This window comes from Anopheles merus, chromosome 3L, assembly GCF_017562075.2.
Source record: "Anopheles merus strain MAF chromosome 3L, AmerM5.1, whole genome shotgun sequence".
Lineage (NCBI taxonomy): Eukaryota > Metazoa > Arthropoda > Insecta > Diptera > Culicidae > Anopheles > Anopheles merus.
In genome coordinates this window covers 30411485-30436759 of record NC_054085.1, presented here as the reverse complement: position 1 = coordinate 30436759, position 25275 = coordinate 30411485, and positions in this window count along the sequence as shown.

Below are 25275 nucleotides of genomic sequence, written 5' to 3'. Positions count from 1 at the left end.
GACATGGTCGTCGTTAATTTATGAGCCACGTACAGGGTGCCAGCCACATGCATCACTCAGCGTCACTACCACCAGCACCACCACCTCCCGATGGCCACAAAACCAAGTAAGCGCAATGCAATTTGGTTATGTTTTTTTTTTTGCGTGTGTGTTGTTATTGTTTCACGTCCACGACGATGGTTCAAGAAATTGCAGCAGCATGATCCTAGCTACCGAAGGACCTGGATCGTAGTAGCCGCCGTCGCCGTCGAGCTAGTCGAGCTCAACACCATGCTGTGCAGTTTATGAGCTGAAACCTCCCTGCAATGATTACAGCCGACGTTCTGCTCAGTGGCTCAGTGATTCGTTTGGCTCAATGGCGATGCCGTCGGGGCCGCCACCGCGTCTTTGCAGGTCTTCGATTAATGTCACTCGGAAGCGGAAGTGCTTGTGGATAATCTAATCTTCGCGGCCAGACAGCACAGCATTCAGCGGACCCAGCCGGAGGCTGGGTGTGATTTATGAATGGGGTGTTATTGCTGCACTGTACTAAATTGTTGCAAGCCGTGAGTTTCATTGTTGTGGGGTACAATAGGGACAGAGTATTTGAAGGTACTGCCATTACATTTATACAAAAATACTTACAAGCAACAAAATTGAGTCACAGCAGAGTTCAACACCATTAAATTGATCGCTTATTTTTCAATGCAATTGTACCTTTTTGCCATTGCCCGCTCAATCAATGCCGCTAATGGACCGGTCGATTAAATATTTTACCAATCGCCGGCGTCATCAATTGATTAATAATGAATGAGCGATTGCAATCGAAATGGCACAGCCAGGACGCGTCGTTTGATGTGTGCAAAAAAGGCTTCCCGTGGAGCTTCTGATGCATGTGTGTGTGTGTGTGAGTGTTGGGAAGGGAAAAACATCATCCCCAACCAACCCTGATGGGAATGATAAATCCATTAAAAATGTGCTACTTTCAACACCAATTTGGAGCTCAATTGAGGCAAATGCACATTTTTGTGCCATTTCCATAAGGGATGAGTGGGAAGCGTGGGAAGGTGATGGGTGCAATTTCATTTTTGCAATTTTAGCAACAATTACACCACTAATGGAGGATGAAATGTGTGCGTTGAATGGGGAAAATGTGACCGTGTCGAAGAGTTTTGTTTTGGTTTCCGTTTTGTCTGGCAGTTCCTCCCCCAGAAATAGGCTTTTGACGAGCTGTCTGAAGTCAGCAGCGACGAACAAAGCGTCGGTGATCCTCGAAAAACACAAAACTCGACGTGTGGTCCGCTCCGGAACTGCTTTCCAGCGGCTCGCCAAAGGGTGACAACATAATTATATTTATTACATTAGTCGTGTCTAGGAAATTTATAACGAATAATCCACGCTCGGCTGGGCTCACGGCAGGCGGGACCGGTCGAACCGATGTCGACAAATAGTCCTTTTTGCTCGAGTGAGTCTAAAAAAAAAACACAAAGGCCTGGCCTTCCTTCCCGAAAAGTGGCGACGAATGACAACGAATTCTGCTGTGTGAGAGAGGGTGCATCATGCACACTATCGCTCGTGACTCGTGGCCGTGTTCGAGGTGGCCCCAGGAGGTGGCCGTTTTTTCTTCCCGTTTTGCGTTTACTGCCTGCTGCGTATGCATGTGCCCGGTTGTGTCTTTCGGGGATGAGGGAGGTTTTCATAGTTTCTTTTTTTTTTGCATGCACGCAAACCCATGCGCAACGGTGGTGCGGTTTGCTATTATTACCAGCGTCGCTCGTTTACCGATGCGTTACGTCGAAAGGTCGGTTGCAGGTTCTCCTCTCCCCCGGCGTGGGGGCTGGGGACGGGGAAATTGTCTAACTGTGACCAGGATGTTGGACGTGGAAGCAGCGACGTTTTGTCGACCGGCAATTAGATGGAAGCAAAGTGCAAAGCGGGGAGAGAGAGAGAGAGAGAAAAAAAGAAACAATAAACACTCTTCCAACTAAACTGATGATAACATTCGGCTAATAAGGTATGATTTGCTGCGCTTATACGTTTTGTTATTTAAATGATGCGTTAAAGTGTGCCTATTATTGTGTTTTTGTTTGCTTTCCTTTGGCGATCAAGCAGGTGATTAAGCGTTGTGTTTTTTATCATTGCTTTTGGAAAAGATTGTAAGCAATTCTAAGATTTAATGATTTTTCCTTTTTGTAATGTACCTCTTTAGAACATTCATTTGAAACATTTATTTTATCTATGATTGTTGCATCCAGCAACAAGTCTTTTCATTCACTTTTAAAGTTAAAAGCAAAAGTTGAAAAATTTTACTCTAAAAGGAGCAAAAACAGGCGTTTCTTAAGAACACTAATTTTATTTGCAGTAGCTAAAAAAAGCTTGTATTTAGTCGCGATCGCAAGAAAATGTATGGTCGTGTCTGACTGCTCTTCTATTTATCTTTTCCCCAGTGGTACGAAGAAAGGGACAAGGACCTTCTCTCGAAGTTCTCCGTCTTGAGCCGATACATATCAAAATCTGCTCTTTTATATAGGTGACACCATCTGTTTTCGTTAACCTGGCACTGTTCCTATGGACCGTTGATTTATATGCTTATTGATAAAGAAGCAGGCTTCCGTGGTAACACATCACTTAAAAACAAGACGATGTAGAAATCAATTACATTGGAATACTTTAAATGTTTGGAACATCAAAAGTAAAGGATCCCTGGCACATTAGGAACGAGAACGATGGTCAATGCATAGAAATTGTCTGCTTCTTAAATTCCTACCTGAGACGTACATATTGACAAAAGACAACATTTGAGGTGCATCTGTATAGAACAGAGGTGGATTAACATGAGTGGAGTCCCTGGGCGGTCACATGAATTATTTTAATTTGAAGTGTCGAGTGTGTAGTTTTATGAGGAATTCTAAACTAGAGAAGAATTGAGAAGCAAAGATACTTGTCAGCGGGAGATGGGTTCCAAGCTACTGACGCATACTCAACCTTTTAATGTATCAGATCGTGGTAGAAGCTTGTCAATATGCTATATGACATACTTCAATAATGTTCTAAGACGAGTGATATCATACAGGCCACTTTTGCAGACATCGACAAACAATTGGCATTACACCACGAAAAAAATGCCGCAAGAAAATGTGTCATTGCTGACAGTCACTAACAAAGCATTCACTGGATAGAATATTTTCATTAGAACATTAAAATCATCAGCAAAAAGGTGCATAAAGGAGCACGGGACTCTCAGTCATTGCCATGTATCAACATTGTCATTTATCAAACAATTATTTATGATTTGTTGGCTAGTTTTTGATTTGAATTCTGATAACATAGCCGTTTATTTTAGGAAAAGTGTACATCAGTTAACGTATATTTGAATCTAAAGCCTAAGATCTTAAGGTAGTACTCGTCGGTTATTTCGGTGTACAGTACGGATCCGTAAATTATAGACAACGGAATTAAAAAAAGAGATTCCGCATTTCTCTGCTCATTTTCACACGCAGAGCTGTTTTGTCATTTATTTGTGCATGCATGTGCAAATAAAATTTATAAACTCTACAAACAGTTCGAGTTTAGCAAGAAAAATAAGTGTAGTTCTTTGAAACCTATATTCAATTTCCGACAATTCCGCGTTTCAGGTCGAGGACAGTAAAATGAAACAAGTTATGAATGCTACTGCAACTCCTTGTATCGCTTTGGCATAACGTTTCCTTACATTAAAATTCAATATTAAAGTGATTTGATTATAGAAAGTATCACTTTGTAGCATCGATTTGATACACTAACACCAACACTGCAAAAAACTGACTACAAACACCCTTTCCAACCAAAATATCATATGCTAACCCAGCAGGGTTGCACCCAAATAACTCAAAAACACCCCCAAGGAAATGGTAGCATTTTACAGCTTAAAACTGCTTCCCTCCTCCCAACCTTGTGGGCGTCACGCCCGGATGCGAACGGTCGGATGTAATAACGATCGTTTGCAATGAAATATTGACCCCTCCCCCCCTCCCTCATTGTTAACACTTGGCTGAGGGTAGGGTTTTTTGGGTAGGATTCTTGCTTTGGTTTAAAAAAAAATCACAATCTCCATGCTGATAGGAAATAATCATGCACGCAACCGGATCTATTAGAACATTAGCACAAAAGTGGCCCAATATGTGGTCACGGATGCTGCCCTTTAGAGGGAGCGTATTTTTGCTGGTAGCGAGTTTGGAGGTGGAAAGCGGTACCAGGTGAAGATGGAATTTATTGGCTAGATTCATAGGGGGAGTGCAATTATTGCTTTAGAATTAGGAGCTTTTTTCAAAATGTATTACAGGTGCTGTTTTGTTCAACTAAGCTATCTTATTCAAATGACTTCAACATCAACCATGTGCTTGCCTCTTTTTGAGTTCCAAAGTACCTCTTTATGCTCGGCGAAAGGGTAGCACGCATTAGCGCAAACGTATTGCCCTTCATAAGATACACCACGCCACTAAAACGGACTCATCGGGAAGAAAAAATCAAGACATAAAGCGAACGATTTACGGCCACGGTAGCAGGGAGCTTCAGTGTAAAAAGTACGTGCCAGTAGTCATCGCTGTCACTGGCCGTACGTGCAAAAGGATAATATTGAATTATGAACCCACCCCGTGCGGGTCCTCACCGCCCCAAACCGCCCCAAACCGGGGGGAAATGAAACGCTTTCGGAAAAGTGGAGCAATAAAATATGGAAATTACAAACATTGCTTCAAAAACTGTCCTCAGCGCGGAAACGCGAGACAAACTAACAAAACAACAGCGCAGGAAATATATGACCTGAGCCGGCATCCTCACGTCGCTCTGGGGCCACGGAACGGGCACAATTTGCCTAGCCCATTATCCTGATCAAGCAGTCATTAAAACTCGATTCAAATAAAACAGACAAACTCGGGGCAAACGCGATGGCAACTATGTATATAAAACATTTTAAAAACTCCCATTTGTTAGGGCCCCTTTAACGATGGGCAATCTGTGACCCATCGGCGGGGCCCACCGAGGACCTTTTCCCAAAGTGGAGCAGAAAAACCCTCCGCGAATGGTGGTGGTGGTGGTGCAATTTTAACCATTTCTGCACACCCAAATCACACGAACCGAGGCCACCGAGGCATTCGATTCCGTGACAAAAATGGGGTGAAGTTTGTGACAATTTTTCGCCACCCCCCCGCCACTGCTTCGTACACCTGACCGTAGCGAGCGATTGCATGCTGAACAAAGTTTATCGTTTCTTTGCCGTGCGGGCCTTCACAAAAGAGCAAAGAATGTTAAACGATTTGCAAAAAAAAAAACCCCTTCGTGCCTCCGTCCGAGCAGCAAAGTGTCTCTTTCCTGCCCGAACGGGTTTTTTTTCCGTGAGTCGAGAGTTTAAAGCCAGAAGGACAGAACAGGGTCGGAGTTTCGGGTTTTATGGCGGCGATATGAATCTACAATTTGGCGATATGTCAATGAAATGACAGAGTCATAAAACTGTGGGCAACTAACTACTAAAAGCGAAACTCGCCCGCCCCATACCCACCTATAAACGGTTCGCTAGGTTCGGAGGACCAGGGGGAGGACCCGTTTTCGATTTTCTAAGCCACGGCTGGGGTTTAGATGGGATGGGTCTCTCTCTAGCGGGCTCGGAATCGGAACCATTCGGATGTATTCCGGGGTCGTGGGAATGGGAATCGAGCAATCTGGGTCTTTCTAACCGTGTGGGCTCGTGTGTCGCCCTATCGCGGCGGCTAGATTGTTGTTGCTGGTCGCGCGTTGCGGTGGTCGATGCAAATTTTTCGGCTCGCAACGTATTATAAAGTCACTTTATTGCATCGCGTTTTTGGTGCTACCTTCCAGGGGGGAGGGGTTTATTGCCGTGTTTTGTGCTATGAGTTTGTGAGGATTACAATGATAAGTACCCGGTCTCGGTCGTTTGGACGAGCAGCTTTTATTTCTGCACACCATTTAGCAAATCGAATGAGGCGAATTTGGTTGCGTTTAGAAATTAGTAAACAATTAGATGGTTTTTACAAGGGCTAGGGAATGATGATCTTTTGCGTAAAGTAGCTCTCACATAATCTTCGTGCTAATGGCTTTATTTCGGTTGCAAATGTTTTCTTTACTGCCTGCAATTAGAACATTGTTTTGTGTGAGAACTTAGCGGGTTTCTATGGGAAGAACAATATCATATGGATTTATTTCAAACCTCAAAAACTACATTTTACATTACCCTGTTCATCCTAAACTACAAAAATCCTTTTAAAAGATCCTAATAATGTTATGAGGAATGGAATAGTCGTAGTCTCATGTGTGGTTTATGTTTGTCAAACATACAATTTAGAGCATTTAGGAGTATGACAATCCTTGGGAAGTAAACTTCAAACTTTTAGGATTATTTTTTTAACTAATGCACATAATAACCATCATTTAGGATCAAATTATGGAACAAAATCATCACCGAATATTGTACAACTTCTATTCGGAAGCTCGCAAATAGCTTTACGCTTTCGATGAACTACTTGTTGGGGACAGTGACCAAGGTGTATTAGGGAACTTTAATCTTCGTTTAAGGCGTAGTTTAACATTTGTTTAACTAATCGTTTGTGTTATGTTAACTCATCTGACCAATTTATAGATTGTTGGAGTATGTTTAAACTGAGACTCAATAAATAGGTGATCACTGGCGAACTGCGGCTCATGTGATCAATAGTGTAGTTCTTTCTGAAGAATAAAATAAGAATCGATAAATTTTCTAAAATCAACATCATTTTTATCAAAAATATCTATAGGTGTTGTACAACATGTAAGTGAAGTATGAAGACATCTAAGTGATGGTTATCTAAGTACAATAAACAGAGGAAGATTAATGGCAAAATAATGGACTAAAACCAGGACCTAAAGAAGTGGACCAAGATTGTTGAAAGGTTTTTACAAAAATTCAAAAATATATTTTTCGATGATTTTTAGAATAACTTTGCTCTTAAAATTACCATTTATTTTTATTTTTCCTCGGTTGGAAATGTTTTGCTTCTGATGGTTAAGGTCAAACTCACACTCAAGGCAAGTAATATAATTAGGCGCGAGGGCAGGGTAGCGACCAAATGTTAAAATATTTGTAAACTTTGTCAATCATTAAACTACAAAAAAGAGCAAAACTTGATAACCATATGACTAAATGCCAAACCTTTCTTATCTGCCCTTTGTTACTGTAGAAAGAGACATTAGTAACATGAATTCATTTTTCGTTTTAAATCAGTAAATTTAGTAGTATAAATTGTTTTCTGCAAACATCCAATTTTTTTCACCTTTTTCGTCAACATTTGTCCACTTTATGTCGTCACTCCTCCAGGCTAAGAAATATTGAATAAAGCCCAGATTTGGTGCTTCTTTTGTTGTGGAGTTTCGCCTATTAAAATCCCCAAGGTTGCCATTCTCAGACGTGTGATATTGAGCTGCGAAAAATATTTGCCTCATTTTGGGCACATTTAAACCCGTCTACCTCAAAGGGGGTCAGCTCGATGCTGGGCCCGAGAAATAAAGCGCAACCGATTGCGAAAATAAAGAGCATTTATCTCACCCACCAGAAACATCCACGCGCATTCACACGTACACCACTCTGCACTGAAGGTGCGATTGGACTATTTGTGTGGAATGCAAATTATGCCTCGGGAAGACTCCGCGTGATTCCTGCAACGTTCGATCGGCGTTCGGTTGCAAAAACGATTGCTCCCAGGGCAGCATAATCCCGGGCGGCTGTGGGCTTCCCATAGCATTGCTTAATTTATATCCAGCCCAAACGCGCGCTTCGATTCACCGCCACCGCCGTTGCGCAAAACACCGGTAGCACGCAACCCGGGGCATTGTGTGTGAGCTTTTAGGCACCCAGTCAACGCACTGCTTCAAATCATCGAATCCCTCGGCCTCGGAGGATCGGTGAGGCGGTGCGGCGGGTGAGGGATGGGCTTAGAAACATCCGAAGATGTTTGAATTATTTTAACACGCTCGTAAATTCCACCTTAACGCTTGGGAAGGTTGACCAGTTGACAAAGCGGAAATTGCACACGAGCCGTGCGAAGAAGAGATATGTGTCTGTCTGTTTGGAAGGAAACAAAGCGTTCCGGAGAGTGTTTTGTTGCAGTGTCCGACCGTCCGGACCATCCGTCCGTTCGATCGGGTGAGTGTGTGTGTTTGTGTGTGTGAGAGAGAGAGAGAGGTGATGCTGTCGGACCTTTGGTCCCATCAGAACAGATTAACTCGAGAATCTGTTACATCCCAATTTTATTCAATTGCCATCTCAAGTCCGGGTGCCGCGGCTTTGACAGGACAAGCAGGATAAATGTTTGCTTATTTCGCACGACCTTTACAGAAGGTGGGACAGGAGAACAAAGGACAGAGAGACAGAGAGAGAGAGAGAGAGAGAGAGAGAGAGAGAGAGAGAGAGAGAGAGAGAGAGAGAGAGAGAGAGAGAGAGAGAGAGAGAGAGGAAGAACAGGTACACGGAACGATCTCATTATGCGCATTTTTTTCAGGGAGTTATACTGTTATGTAGAGGTTTTATAGGCAAGTCCTTTTACTGTACATTTCCATTTCCAACTTATTGTAAAATAACATCGTTTACCCTTAATATTATTATTATGAAGTATGAATTGAAAAATAATTAATATAGAATAAATAATTTTTTTTTATAAGTGTACAAATGACAATCCACTAAAGCTCAAAATTGATCATAGTTAACATGAACTCAATCTTTTTATCGAGAAAGACCAAGAATTTGAATAAACTAAGAAAGACTATGAAATTATACTCATTGGTAGACGACAATCCTTATTAAATTGAATTTATATTAATTATTAAGGCTCGGTTACAGCGTTCACAACAGCGCATGAGATTGTATAAAAAATATAAGACACGTTCTAATCAAATAAGGGTCAATTCTATAGTTTAAAGAATAATTTTTCTTATAGCTAAAGCGTAAAAGTGAAGCACGATATAGAGGACTATTCCTACCATTTTACTCTTTTCATCGAGCATCTTGGTGAATAATGTCCCGAGTCCTGTTTCGTTGAATATGAATTGAGCACTTTTCCAGTCTCAAGTACTGTTCCGATTGGTGTGAACTTTACTTTTCGACTTGTAGTGTGGCATGGACTCTGTCTGTGCTTCTTTAACTGAAAGTGTTCCTTTCCTGGGTAAAATCTGATCCTAATATAAGTTCTAATATAAGTAAAGTTAAATGTAGAAAATTGCAATAGTGTAACAAAGTGCAGTGAAATAGTCAAACATATAAGATTCCTTGAATGAAAACTGATATTTTTCGTTTATATTTTATTCGAAATATGTATTTATATTTTATAATTTAAATCGAGATGCTACCATTGCGGTTGCATCCCTTCACCACTAACACCATATAACAGTGACAGCCAGCGGCCGAATTCCTCCCCAAAACCTTCTTCGCCAACTGATCCCCTTTTTGGCAGTGAAGATACGCCTTTACTTCACCCGTCCCCGAATGGGCTTGTTGTTTCCGCTCCTGCACAGAATGCGCCCGTCTCGCAATTATACATCTTTGTCACCTCGGGCTTGTCGGTCGGGAAGTCCTTATACTCCTCGGGAAGAAGGCATAAAAACTAAGAAACCCCTCTCCCCCCCCCCAAAAAAAAAAGCATACCATCCAACGATCCGTTCCGCTCGTGAAAGACTCGTTCGCGCACTGCACAATATTATGGCCGCTGTTGAGTGACAAAATGAGATTTATTACTTCACATCCGTCGAATTTCGAAAGATTGATCTCGAATGGTAAGCGTTCTGGCTTCGAGGAGGGGAGAAAACTGGAACAACACAACCCCAAAGCCAACAAGCGCAATGTGTTGCGGCGAGACACGTTTATCGGTGCGTCGCGTATCGAAACATTATCCACCGGCACGATCGCCCAGCCGCCGACCGATACGATCGCGTTCGATACCGGTGAAGGAGGTGTGAAGCTGATATCAATAATGCAACGAAAACGGGCCGCAAGATTGCCAGGACACGGCACACACATAGTTCGCTTGTGTGAAAATATTTCCATTGAATGTTTTTGTTCGGCTTGAAGGCTCATTTCCACTTCCATGTAGCTTGCCGGTTGGATTCAATTCAATGTAAATTATTGCCTCAATCTCATAGTGACAGTTCGGGCCGGATGGGTGAGTTGGTGTGGGGAAGGATTGTTGTGGGAAGAAGATAAGGGGACAATTATTTTATTGCACTAAGTAGGCGCTGACCGTCATCGTAGTTGAGCTGTCAACTGGTGTGATCGCTGCGCAAGAGGTTGCGCGTTTGCTTTGCGCAGTCGCAGCAGAGTTTGGACGCATCAATAAAACGCAGTAAGTAAGAATACATGTTGGTTGGGACGATGTTTTTGTGAATTGACGGAAACAAAAGGAAAACAAAATAACAACAAAGTGAAAAAGAGTATTGGAGTTTGTTTTTCTATAATGCATTAAAATCGAGCAAACGATTCCCAAAAAAAAAGAAAAGCAAACTGAAATAAATCGAATGTCAACTACCTCGGCCCGGAAGCGGAAATAATAAACCAATTGTCACATTGTCACGTAGCGAGCTGGAAATTTATTCCACTGCCAGCCACTGGACTGGGCACGGCACGGTTAGCAGCGGACCCGGCGATACCCGGCCATCAAAAATATGGCCTCCCCGATGGTCCCGTGAGGTCCGAAAAGAAAGGCCATAAAGCTGAAGCAGAATGAAGCAGAACAGCATTAACAACAAGCCCCGACGCAATGATCGTCACTTGCTGCATGATCGCGTTTTGGGGTTGGGAAGGGCATGATGATCGAGGGCTCGATTCGACTCTAACCTTTCGACGCCAGGTGACCTTCGACAGAGAGTGAAGCGATGTGTTTTTTGTTTATGAGTGAGAACCATGCCCACGGTGGTACGTAAACGATCCCAACGACAACATACTCTTTTTTGTTCTTGAAGCTTTTTGTGTGTGTTTGAGTTTAAAAAAAACACACACACAGACAGGATAAATTAAGAGAATGTGCTAGAGCGAGCCCTCAAAGCCACAAAGGAGTGGAAAATAAAGAATGAAAGTGAGCGAGCATTTATTCTGTATGCACAGTGCCGTGGGACGAACGGAAAACAAATAATAAGCATTTTTATGATGCTCGGAATTACTGAAAATTAATTCCTATTAATTTGAATTTATTGCGCACAGCTTAATGGCGCCACAGCTGTGCGCCTTCGGTCGCGGGTAGGATGCGCTGCAGGAGTTGTGAAGGAGCTACAACCGCCAGTGCATCAGGGCATCGGGTGCAACATGATGCATGTTTGATGAATGCTACGCTTTTGGGAGGGAAATAAGTTGGAGAAAGTAATTTACAAACGGCTAAGGGATACGGAGCTTGGGTTGGTTTGAAAGAAGAAGGCGATTTTGTTCGGACCTCAAATTGATGCAAGTTGAGAATGTCAGAAGGTAAAATACCACAAGACCAACACTGCAAGGATACTTTGTAATTGCAAAAAATTGAAGAAGAAACACAAGCCCGAAGAAGAGTACAACCAAAATAACAGAGAAAAGACTAAAATGAGGAACTGTAAATGCATAAAATCTAGCTTCCTTAAGTTTCTATCATCACAACAATGATTAGTTACTCTAACAATACCTTCATCAAGATAAAAAAGAAACAAAAAAAAACAAGAGATTTAGAAGTAAAAAGGAAACTTACAGGGTTTTTGCGTTATCTCAGTGTGTGGCTTTTTGAATTTATTGTATATTTTATTGAACAAATGGTATGGCAAATTCATAGCAAAATATTTCATCTAATTATCTAATCAAGAGGGTCTTGTTGCTCACTTTATAAGTTAAATGCATTCTTTTTATATTCCTCTTTGTTTGATTTAACAATTATTAAAACAATACAAATCCATATATTTGTTTACAAACTATTCCCTAACTTATCATGACCTTCAACGTGTTTTTATTCGTTATTTGTTTTAATTCCAATATTTTTGTGTTTTTAATGTTTTATATCAATTGTATGTAGTTTATGAAAAGACTCATAATTTTTATGCCATTTTGCTTATTTATGACTTTTCGTACTGGTTGAGATAATTCGTTGAAAGCAATTGGTTTTATGTGGTACGATTCAATAATTTCTTTAAACATTTTCCAGTAATCTTCAATTTCTCTGCAGTTTTTAAATTTGTATTCTACTGTTTCAGTCATTCCGCAAAAAGAGCAATTTGGTCTGATTACCGATTTTTGATTATGTTTGAATTTTTTATCCCGGGTATTTTTTTTTATGAGCAATTTATATTACTCATTCTTTGATGTACAAACCCATAAAGTGTTAGGTTTATTATTTAAAAAATGGCAGCAATAGGCGAAACGCCACGCGTTAGTGACAAAAATATGACAATGGGAGCTATGGTCACTTTTTAAAGCGTTTACGAAGCTTTTACAAACACTTCGTACTCTTGGGCCGCGGGTAAGTAATGTTGAAAAATGCTGAAAAAAAGACAACATTCAGTATGCTTGTTTGCTAATTTATGTTTCTATTCCTTAGTTTCGAACGATTAATCGATAGAAGCTAATTTGCCGAATGTCTCTTTCTGGGATCGCAAAGAGAGATACATTTTACAAAAACATCAAACAAATATTAATCCGCAACAATGTTCCAAAAAGACACGTGAGGCTCGCCTCGATTCAATCACTAATTTAGTCCGAAATAACACTGTCCGAAGCAAAGACTCACTCACCTTCTGCCCTCTAGCAACCAGTCAAACGTTTGACCCCTTCGGTTGGTTAGCCTTGTACGACCGCACCTCGAGGTGGCTCATATTTTTCGCTTTAAATAATTTCTACTCCTACCATCGAAATGATAGGTGTCGTTGGTGGAGCTTCAGCACAAAATGCACCCAGACTCATTTCCAAAACCCCCCCAAAACGGAATGATTGTGGTTTTTTTAACCGACACACACACACACACACACCTACACTCCCACACACAGTAGTGTAGGAATTCGCTCCGGTCGGTGGACTGTATGAGGGAGGACAAAAAGCTATTTGTTTTTCCTTTCTCAAGCGCACTTCCTTGTTGACGCCTGATTGCACACGGACGTATGTATAATAATAATCGAAACGCGCACATATGTGTTTCACACGGTGCCGAGGGAGGATGGTGACCGCACGGGGGGACAAATTACGCATGCTTGATGCCTCTCGGGGGGTGGGAGGGAAAGGCTCCAGAACCCACAATTTCCCCCTGTCTCGAGCAATGCAAGCACGGGGGGACAGGACAGCCTCAGAGCCCTTTTGGGAGCCACTTTGTGCGTGTCAAGCGTTTGGGGGCACATTTTGACGATCGATGATGGTATTAAAAATGCAGCACTCAGGTGAGGAAAGGGGAATGGAATGGTGCTTTTTAGGAGGGCAATTTTATGAAATGCTCAACATATGCAGCCAACATAAAACCTATCATAAACCCCAGACATGTGTGAGTGTTCGATTAAAAACGTGTCCACAGTTCGGTCCGGCAAGAAGCGGGAAATGAATTTGTCCACTTATGGGTGAGTTGCGTCGCATCTCTCGCCCATTGCGCGGACCAGTGTAATGTGTGGACGAACGCTCCGGAGCGCAAAGTGACAGTCACGCACCATAAAACATTGGATAAATTATGCTTTCTTTCTTTCTTTTTTTTTACGCCTGATCGAGACAAGGGAACGGTTCGATTCATACTCTCTTTCACTTGACAGCTTTTACCGTACGTGGCGGACGTGCGTTTGTAATGGTACTGCGTGTGTGTTCGATTTGTGCAATTAATCGGGAGCATTTGGTTGATTCTTACGCGCCCTTAATGTCACTTGTCTAAAGCTGTATATGTGTGTGTGTGTGTGTGGGTCTAGTTAAAAGATATGTAGGGGAACATTTACAGCACCATTGATCGCCACCCGACAAACACCCATTAAACACACACACCCTGATTTAGATCGATGTGTTCGTATTTCATTTTTTCCCCAATGCAACACAGGCACCACGTTTTAGAGACGGCGAGAATAGTAAAGAAAGGACAACTCACCCCGGGACTCGACTCGCCTTGGAAGAGTGTCTTTCCGCTGAAAACACTTTCGGGAGTTTGTTTAACGAAAGCGCTCTCGCGCGCGCACCCCCGTGTGGCCACCGCGTTCTGCCTGAAAGGGCATGTAAAATATTACGTATTTATTATCGGTGGCTTCTACATCCATAAAATCATACCCCGTCAACGGTCGAGCTGATGTGGTGGGGGGGGGGGGGGGGGTGCGCTCGATTTGCATGTGATCGTTGCACACCCGTTGGAGGGAGGAGGAGAAGGGAAGGCTAATAAAAATTTGTTTTAATTTTGTTTGTTTAAGGGCTGCCGGTGGCATGGCTGGATGGCGGTGTGGGAAGGTGTGGAAGCTTGGTGGGGAAGAGCAGAGTGGGGGTGAAAGCATTAGGGCGTTTCAGAGTCAATAATTCGTAGCCGTAGTGCAATTGATTTTTAATGTTTATTAGCTCCCGGTTGCGTTCCCGGGCTCGAGCTTATGCTAACAGTCATTTCATTGCTGAATGCAATTTAGTTTAGCTTTTAATGAGTCTTTTTCGAGCTTTCTCATAGCCAGGATTGTGGTGGGGAAATTTATTCGTAGGTGACAACAGTTCGGTATTGTAGGCATTTTTTAAGAGTTGAAATAGACTTTTATTAAACCTCAAAAACTATTCAAATGCATATACGTACGGAGTATTCATGTAGTATATTTTAGCTGTTGGCAGAATTAACTTTTAAATTTCTCCGATATTGCTCTTAACACATGCAATTCTTTAACCCTTTTTTGGTGGTTTAGATCAATGCGCTTTTATTGCGTTTAATGCTTTTTATGCTTTTTATGCTTTTAATTATCAATAAATTCTTATTTAATAATAAAAATTATGCTTTTTTATTCTCATTTCAAAGGAAAAATACAAAAATATTCAAAATAAGTTGGATTGATAGTTCGTTATTGAAATGGAACAACTGTAAGGTCTTTGTGTGTCAACAATACTGAAACAAAGGGATTATTCGGGCAGTGTTTAAGAGTATATGTTGTTTGAGTGACGTTTGCCTCAACGTTTGCATTTTTTGTGACTGACTGTAGATAAAAAAAAACTAAGAGAGAATTTCCTTCCATAAACATTCTTTGAAACGGAATTATTTGAACTTTCTTACAAAAATATTACCTACGAACATGCGAACTGCCTTTCGCCAGTTGTCGAAGACACACGTGTAGGCATGTTTTTAATATCTACCAAACGTTTTCGCAACAAAATTGTTTGAGTAGAGCTGTGTCCATATGTGTTCAGAAAAAGTTGATAGCATACAGTTGGGAGATGTTGGACCAGTTCACGTTCATATTCGAAAGTCCTCCGAAATTCGCTTAAAATGGTACGCATATTGAGTTTTGGTCTAACTGTTGTTTTAAAGTGATGTTGTAGATGCCCGAACAGGCTTAAACGACGTTCAAAAACTGCCGCACGGAGTCACTTTTAGATGCTACTAAACGAAGTTGCTTTACGGTTAGCGTTCGACTTGATAGAGGTGTCAATTTTGGGTGCTGACTCATGGGATACTATTGGAAAAGTGCAATTAACGTTGCGTTAGTATGGGAGAAGATAAACCAATGAAAAATCGTCAATTTTTGTTAATTTTTTATGCAAACGTTAGAGAACATTACCTAAATATACGCTATAGACGATATACGAGAATTTCTAAATATGACTGTTCAATGAACTGGTTACTCTTTTGTCAAATTTCAGATAAACTCCCTGATGGGTCATAATTCGTCCACCATTTTAATAGGTATAAAATTGTAACATTGCGTTTGCTTCCGAGCCGCATAAATAGGGTAAATTGGGGAACATATGTATAGCAAGCTCTCATCGAAAAGGTCAAGAAGGGAAAACATCACTATATAGAAGGAACGAACCAAAACTACAATTTTGAAAGTGATTTACCGATCACTGCCTTTGAGCAATAAAATGATTCTGTTTTAATAATACATTAAATTGTGAAACTATAGCATGCTTACGATATTGAAAACCCGAATACCTATATTCGGTACTCAATCGCGCGGTGTTGATCGTGCTCACGCGTGGTCAACCAGTAAACGTACGCCACAGTAAGTTATAGCTATTTATGCCTCCGTAACAGTCCTTATCGGCCAATCAACACTTAAACCGTACAAAACGGATCAGTGTTTTTTTACGAGACGCTGCTGCCGTTCCAGTATACTTAAATTCCTCGAACAGGCACACACACACAGAAAAAAAAGCTATGAATTTAATGCGATCTATCACTGAACAGGGATCGAGCCCGGATAATCCCTAACCACCCCTTGGTCGCAGCCGCCACTCGTCCGATTTACGACGCACGGTTATGGTGATGGAGCAAGCAAGATGATTGATAAAAGCATAAAAGCAGAACGTATGCATTCGATTTCAAAGCAAACGCTTTGGTCCAGGCCGGACCGGTTTGTACATAAACAAGGATGTTAATTTGTTTATTGGTCGTTTTGGTCGCGGGAGTACGAGTGAGTTTGGTTTCTATCCGTAAACGTGCCATCGGCGAACGCGAAACGTGCAACGGCGTCGACGGGCGTGAGTGTGAGATATAAAGTTTTCCCTCATTTAGTACCGCGAAACCGCGTTCCAGGCGATTGTAATCAAAGCTTCGCGCTCGGGCAGAAGGCTGAGAAAATTGGATATAAAATACTAATAAAAATCAAAATTCCCCCTTTTCCTACGATGGCGTGAAGATTTCAAGCTCGAGATGAAATTCTCTCAAATCGGGATTCTGCGGGTTGTCAATTAATTATCATTCCATCATTCCGACCGGGCCGGACAGTATAAAATGTCTTGAAAACGCCTCCGATGGTGAGATTAAATGTCGTACAACGCAGCCGAATTGGAGAGCGCATTAAATATATTTCAATAATGTATGTTAATACAAACGATTGGTTTTGGATCATTCGAATATGGTTTTACCTCAGATGATGGTTCAGATACTAGTTGAACTACACCAATTGTTAAATGCAATGAAACAAAGCATTAAAAAATCTCATCTCAAAGTGTCTCCAAAAGGCTTCCTTTGTGCCCCCGGGGGTAGAAACAAATCTTAACCCGATCGATACAATTTATTACCATTCGGAGGCGTCTTTTGACGTCGAAATGTTAACGATGCGCCGCATTTACTACTGTGCCAAACGATGCTGGGGACAGGAATGTGGGGGATAAAAAGACCGGACCCGGGCAATGCAAATGATCCGCCACCGGGCGCATTAGTAGGCAATGAAATTCGAAACTTTTCTATCGTCTCAGGCGATCAGTAGCGGTTTGGTCCCGGTTTGGCTGTCCGGCGGAGGTGTGGATTCATTCATCGAAATCCGGAAAATTAAAAGCAACAACTTGGCTCCATTACGCTTGCTCGTTTGTTTTGGTTCGAAAAGTAGCACCACTGTCCATAGGGTGTTGGCGATTCGTTTTGTGTTTGGAACACAACACAAAACACTGCTTTTGTAGCCGGAAGCCGTACGATAGATTTATTACACAATATGCATATATTTGCATAATTTTAACACGGTTCATTGATGGATTTCATTAGACTGCTGGCGAATCCGGCGGTCGTTTGGCATGGGGAATTTGAAACCGTGTGAAAAATACTGCTTTACATTAAACTGTTTGACTATATATTCTCCAAATTTTCGAGGGGTGTTTTATAGCTGTTCATTTAAAGAACGGAGATATGGACTCGGTGTTAAAATAATAGCATTTAATTAACAGCAGGTTTCTTTAAGCTTTGATGCCTAGGATAGGATCATGTGAAACTTTATGCACAGTAGCGTATATTGAAGTATTGATTTGTTGACCTTTCCTCATATTTATCCATCTTTTTTGAGAACTTTTTTGCTCTTGGACATTTATATTGTACGTCTAGTGTGAACAATACAGCCTATACACCAGATATCATTAAGATCATAGAGAAGAAGTTGTTAATCATTATGAATAGATTAAAAGTCGATCGTTTTACACCAAAACGCCGAAATTATCAAATCCAATATTGTGAGAGAGCTGATAAATAAAACACAAATTAATGAGGAGCCCAGTGGTCGCCTTATTTCCTTAAGCAATAACGAGTAGGAAACGTATTAAGAGACTGACAACGAACAACCTACATTGGCCGTAATTGATCCAGAGCCCTGGAATTGAGCAATTGAGCTGTATACACCTCCCCGATCAGTGCAGCTTTATTCGTAGTTGAAAGAGTCCTCTTTTTTTTACGCGTAACGTCCTATACGCGGACATGTCGGCCTATACAGAGGCTTTTGAGACTTAATTTATTACCACACAGCCGGTTAGTCAAGGTAATTCCTTGCTACGAGAGGACGATCCATTCTAGGCTGGAACCCATGACGGGCATGTTATTGAGTCGTTCGAGTTGACGATTGTACCACGGAACCGCCTCAAAGTAATCTGTTAAAAGCTTTATTTATAGCATTTGCTTCCTACCGGTAAGCAGTTCTTAAGATTATTTTAGTACACCTTAACTAACGCTGGAGCTCCGACGTTAAAATTAATGTGGAGGGTAAAAAAAGTTTGATAGGCATTTAATCAAATTAAATAAATAAATAAATAAACAATTAAATTTTATAAGAGTTTTTTCGTGTCCATCATCCAACCAGTGCCAGATTATTGTTTTGCTATGTCACATTTATGTAAATATGAATGACATTTGTGTCTTTAATTAAAAATGAAATATTTTCATACTGAATAAATACACTATTTTTCTTCGAAACGAAATTTAATTTTAAATCACTCACACTCCAAAATTGGTTCCAAAATTCAAACAAACCTAGAAAAACCGCGTGAAAACGACCGCAAAAAAAAAAAAATAGAACCACCCGGAAAATACAATCTCGACACAGTTGTTGGCTCCCGTCCTGCAAACTGTCAGCTAGTGTGTTGCAAAGTGAGCAATATTCATTTCGCCCCAAAACATCCCCCCACAAACCGAAAGCAAACCCGCAAAATCTCATCCTCCCACCTAGCATTTGTGTGGCATACCCCAATGTGCCCTTCGTGGGCGTCGAAGGATAAAAACTTGTGACACTGTCGGGCTTTTTTTGCCCGACGCTCCGGGATCAACAAAACAGGACACTGTGCACGATGTTCCACAATCGCACCAGTCGCACTTGCTGCCGAGCGTCGTCTTTCGGACGGCTAAAAGCAGTCCGCGCCCTATATATTCCCGTTGGAAAACCAAAAAAAAAAAAAAAACATTGCGATGACAGGAAGCGCGAGCAGCGGGAAAAAAAGCAATCAGCAAAGCATGCCACGACCAGACGGCGAATGCGAAGTTTTATGTCAAAGTTTATGACAGAACCAATTAAAAGTATTTCGAACAATATAATTTTTTGTCATGTAAATGTGATATGCGTTTCCGTTCCTGTCCTCCGCTGCTCGGGTGCAAGCTTTCATGCTGCCAAGGGAAGACTGCTGCGGTGTTGCTGCTGGAATCGGTTACATTTTGACGCTGACACCCCCCCCCCCGGTTTTTTCGGTGTTTTTGCTGCCCGTACCATTCGATCTGCTTTGTGTCGATCGGTGCGTGTTTCGGGCGCGTAGGGGCGAGCCTTTTCCCGTGAGGGGATGGATGTTGCCGCGTGTCAGATCAGTTTTTCCACATTTGCCTGGGCCCCCCTTGCTACGGTTGTCAGCGACGCAACATGACATGTTGATGATGGGTATGTTTTCTGCGTCGGCGTTGGCGTTGTCTAGTGTGTTCTGCGTGCGGCGATGCTCTCGCTTACGTTGTGGCATGTTTTTGAAAGCTTTTTGATTTTTTGTTTTGTTTATGCTGGTAAAACTGCACTCCCTTACAGTTTGTGTGATGGAAATCACGTGCGATATCGATTGCGCAATCCCCAGTGTGTTGGTGCGTGCGTGTGTGGGCTCTCATTTTACTTGACTGATGGATCACTGGATGGATATTTAAAACAGTTTGCTCGAAAAAGCTGCACGTGAAAGTGATCTGCATTACAGTACCGCAAAGTGTTGCTATGAAAGGGAATAATTCATTTCCCGTGTTCAGAGATTGTTGCTGTGCGCTATCAAAGATCCACGTGCACGTGGAAATAATTTCATAAAATATTGAAATATTATTTCATTTTTTTTATAAAATGGGACATGCAAGGTTTGGCAAAGCATGGGATCGAAGTCGAGGTATGAATGTAGTGATTGAAGTGAACCCAGACTGGTCCATCCTTAAAGTGGTGGATCATTGAGGCCAAACTGTGTACGATGTCTGGCAAGTTGCAACATGAATGCTTGGAAATTAATAAGGGAAAACAAGTTGATGGTCGCTGGGGCAGATTAACACGACGAATGTGCGACCTTTCTTAAGAGTCACGCGAGAAATTGTATGAGCAATTCGAAACTAGAGAAGGATTGAGAAGCATATTCGTAGTATATATTTGTAAGCGAGAAATCTCTCTCTCTCTCTCTCTCTCTCTCTCTCTCTCTCCTTCTCTCTCTCTTTCTCTCTTATAGCCCTGCTCGTGATAGAGCACATCGATGTGACATGGTCCGGTCAACAATCATTTTCCAGGATGCTCCGATCTCCGACAGGTCTTCATCTGGTCCAGCCAATGAGTTGTGCTCCCCTGCGCCTTATGCCGAACTGGAGATCGCTGTCGAACACCCTCTTCGTAGGGCATGCTTCCGGCATCCTCATGACATGCTCCAGCCATCGTATCCTGCCAGCCTTCGTCACCGTCATGATGATCGGTTCGCCGTACAGCTCCATGGTCTCTCTTGGAGCTGAATTTTGTAGCTTTTTTTTTAAATTGGCGATAATTACTGTCATAATATTGAATTTAAGTGTTATTTCATCGTCAGAAAGGTATTATTAATGAACATTTGTAGCACTGTATAATGACTGAGCGTCAACCCGATTCCGGAAGGATGAACTCTATTTGAAGTTGATTTTGATTACTCAGCTCAGAAGTTTGTCTTTTGTTTTGATCAAATAGTAGCATGAAATTTATTCGATTTGTATCGCTAATTTTAGAGAGAAGACTTCGACAGGTAAAAAATATCCATTTGACCTTTTCGTTGATTTTTACATATGTCAAATCATGGCAAATAAATCTTAAAATTGATTAAATAACGCTAAAAGTCGGAACTAACTATAAATAAACGTACGAATAAATAACTTCATTCCATTGTAATTATTGTGAAGAATGTATTTTACCACAATACCACCCTATTTGTAAAAAAACGGTAGCAACACTCTGGGAAACTCTTTCCATACTTTCCACACGATTTGTAGCCAACTCTCTTCGCGCACTCAAATGTCACCACAAGTGATCGTATTGATGTGCTGCACAAACTTTCACCAGACCGAAGCGTAACATATTGTCATAAACACGAGCAAGAGCCGTTGGTCACATTTGAAACACCATAAAAAAACCTTCCTCTCGACCATCAAACTACTGGCGAGCGAGCGCCAGTTTTACGCACGAAGCTATACGTTTGCATATACGCACAAACCACACATCGCGCGCAAATAAAAGCGCGAATCGCAATGGGCATCGGGTTGATGGGGTGATAAAACTGCAAGTCCTAGTTTTTATCGTGTTGGCCGTCAGGGCAGGTTCGTTCCCTCGCTGGAGGTATGTTTTCTCTCTCCCTTTGCGTACAGCAGTAGCTGTAATGACGCTTGCCGTCTAGCTGAAGAGGGTGAGTGGTGAACTCTTCGCTAAATGTTTTAAGAACGCACCAAAAACCAAGGGAACATCGGGACCCTTGCCCACTGTGAGTAGGGCCGTTTGTTGGCCGATTGTCAGTGATATGAGTAATTAATTCGCTAAATTGTTGCTGGTAATTTTATTTCCGAACCGTCCTGAACGCCGCTGGACGCTGGAAACTAGCAAACGCCCGAGGCAAACACGGGGTAGAGTGGGATGTGGTAATTGGTGTGGTGTGGATAGTTTTTGCCGCTGGTTGGATGGGTGCTTCAAGCAGGCAAATAAAGCGACGACACTAAATGGGAACGAGGGGAGTTGCTGGTAGTTGCAAATGATAGGACAAGAGACAAGCTGGGCAAGATTGTATTATAGATGAATTGCGAACATCAACTGGCATCCGAGATCGGTTTTGGGGCGCATTTGGCCGGATGTTTGGTGATTCTCTTTGCTTAACTATCGTCTCTTTACCCCAGGGCCTCCTGGGGGTGCGTTTGAAAGATTCGAGCTTCGATAAAGTGTATATGTGTGTGTGTGTGTGTGTGCCCCTCTATACTCTATGTACCCCCGTTTGCTGCATCATTACAGTCGCGTCGTGGGAGATTTTATCGCGCAGGAAGATGGCTGGTGGGTGATATACAACCGACCCTGGCAGAAGGGAAGTGGTTCGGTTTTATGACTCTGCTCATTCTCGCGAACAATTGTAGTGGAGTTTAATTCGAAATGTCGCCGAACGGAACGCAACAAGGCCCAACTCTGGTCGGATTCTAGTAGTGGCGGGAGTTTATTTGCGGGCGATGAAACTGTTAAGACACGATGGCATCAATATTGGCCATGGGGAAAGATTGAGCAGGAACTACTTCTAAGGAAATTCTTTCATCGTTCTTTGGGGTGTAATAAAATAGTAAAAGAGATGTATAATAAACTAAAGCCAGTAGTGAGAACTTGCGAATGAGCGTTATTCATGTTGCTCTCCTTTTAATCAAGTATAGTAGCCGAATAAAAGAATGAAGATGTATTATATGGTTTGTTTAGTATCTTGTTTTAAATATCTATACTTTTCAATAACTTAACTCAGTTAACACTATTAAGTGGCGAAGGGTTTAAAAACACGTCTGAATAGTCAGGCGTTCACCGATCAAGAGAGCGATCAAGTCACCCCCCCCCCCGGATAATCGTGTTTTCTGTGCTAATCTTCCGCTAACGACCTGCCACTCCGCGCATTTACAATTGAAAGCCGAGTTCGTTCGAGCTGTCACAACAGATGACATTGATCTCAACGAGTAACATTTGGTTTTACCCTTGGTGAGTGTTTGGGTGTCATCTTTATTTGTCTATTATTTATGTTTATTGTTTGAAATATTGTGCTGATGGTTGAACAAGTAAATATCAAAAAACGTTATTCTTGCCCTAGGGTTATGCAGTTTTAACCTAATTTTTGGTTGAGGAAAGCAAGAAGAATGTATTAATGACAGGGATAGGAAACGAAAAGATGCCAAGAAAGTATAGAAAGTATAGAAGTATCGAATAATTGATAGGAGTTGTTATAATGGGTTTTTCTGACAAGAAAAGGATCATTGGAACCGTGCTGGTGAACTTGGAATATACCTAGTCCTAGTTCCTTGGAATAGACTTAGTTCCTTGGACTATCAATTAGGAATGAACAGGAGCGAAGGAAACGGTAAGGAACGTATAAAAAGTATGTAGCTCAGGACGGAGACCTCATCGGTAACACCCAGATAGATCCCTATTCACATGTTGTAATGGATCATTATGGAAAACAATCCACATTAGATTCCTTTACTGCAAATATTAAAAATAAATAAAATTATTTGAATCAAGCTTTTCGAAATAGTTTCAGAAAAAAAGATAATTATTTAATACATTTAATACAATGCATTTTAGTGGAAGTTTATGGCAGTTCATAGAATTGAAAATATTAACAGATTATGTCTACCACAACTGGTTATAAACTGTCTGACTCTGAAGTTTCAAACGGCCCCAAGAAATGGAATCTATCCTCCTGCTCACATGTAACTTTGCTTCTCAATCCTTCCTCGGGTTCAAAATCCCTCGTATTACCGACACTTCAGCAAAGGCTACATAAGTGTGACCGCGTAGAAACCCTCCATTTGGGGTAATTCTCTTGTTGTTGTAGAAGACAGTTGTAGTATATCATCTGGAAATTCATTTCGCATCGATTATAAGCAATGGAAGAGATCCGAAAGGTGAGGAATTGAGGAGCTTAAATGGGAACTGAAGCCAAGAAACAACGAACGTCGCTCGTGCATTTGTGAATCATTGCTGCTACGGCACTGGTAATGGAGCTTGATCTATGGTCAACCAGAACCAGCAATTCTTCAATTATGATAAATCTAAAACATAAATTAATGCATAGATAGCGACCAAAAAGGCATGTGAAATGTACCTTAGAGAGTGGAAAAAGTTGCACAAAACAACGACAAATACCATTCTCATTTTCAACCATTCTAAAGTAACCAATTGTTAATAAGAAAGGGGTCAAACTTCAATTAAAAACGCTTCGATCTTTATGGTCTTTAAGCTTTATAAACATAACATACTTAATTTTATTTATTATTGTTTTTTTTTTTCATTTAAACTATAGTCTGTGTTTTTGTATTACTTACATCTAGTACCTTTATTAACGTTTGCCATAATATATGGAAAGTGAAATAGAACTCAAATTGGTAATTGAATGGAAATGTTTCAAAAAGTAATTAAACCACTATCGCTCCACATCGTATTGCTTCAACGCTAGTGCACCATAATTAATCCAGCAGGTGTGCAAAAAGGCACTCGTTCATGAGAATAATTCTCACACTCTCCGCGGACGCAGGGTGAGCCCGGGGTGGGTTGTGCATGCAGTGTCAGTCCGAGCTGATGATCGCATCAGCAGCTCAATCTGTTCACCACAATCGGCTTAACACCCCATCGGCTTCGGGAGAGCGGGAGAATGAACGGGGTCGCCCTGAAACTGTTTGTGACGGTTTTGCAATTGAGCAAATTTTATTTATTTTTTGCTGTACTTTTGGGTCCGTTTTGCTGTTGCACTATTGCATTCGACACGGTTAAATGTTTTATTTCCATTCAATGTGCACTTTTGCCACTGTGCGGCACTGGGTTCGCGTTGGAATGTTGCTCCAGCTTCCTTTTTTTGTTGCTCCTGTAGGAGAATTTAAAATCATTCAATCGGTACTGGTACTGTTGAAGATAAAATCGCATTTTATCGTGCACTGTACTGATTAACCTTTCTTTTCTACTTTGAATGAGGCTATTTTTGTTGGTTGTGATGCTCATTTGGTAGCGAATATTGAAGCTTTTCCCCCTCCCTCACTATCTATCGTTGGTCATCAGGATCGATTCGGTCATTAATTTATTTCCATTTTTCTCTCCATTTCCACAAAACACTGCGCACTGTCAAAGCGTACCGTTTCCCCCTCCCATTCATTTACAGTGTGTCTTTTTAATTTTTCCTTCACCACC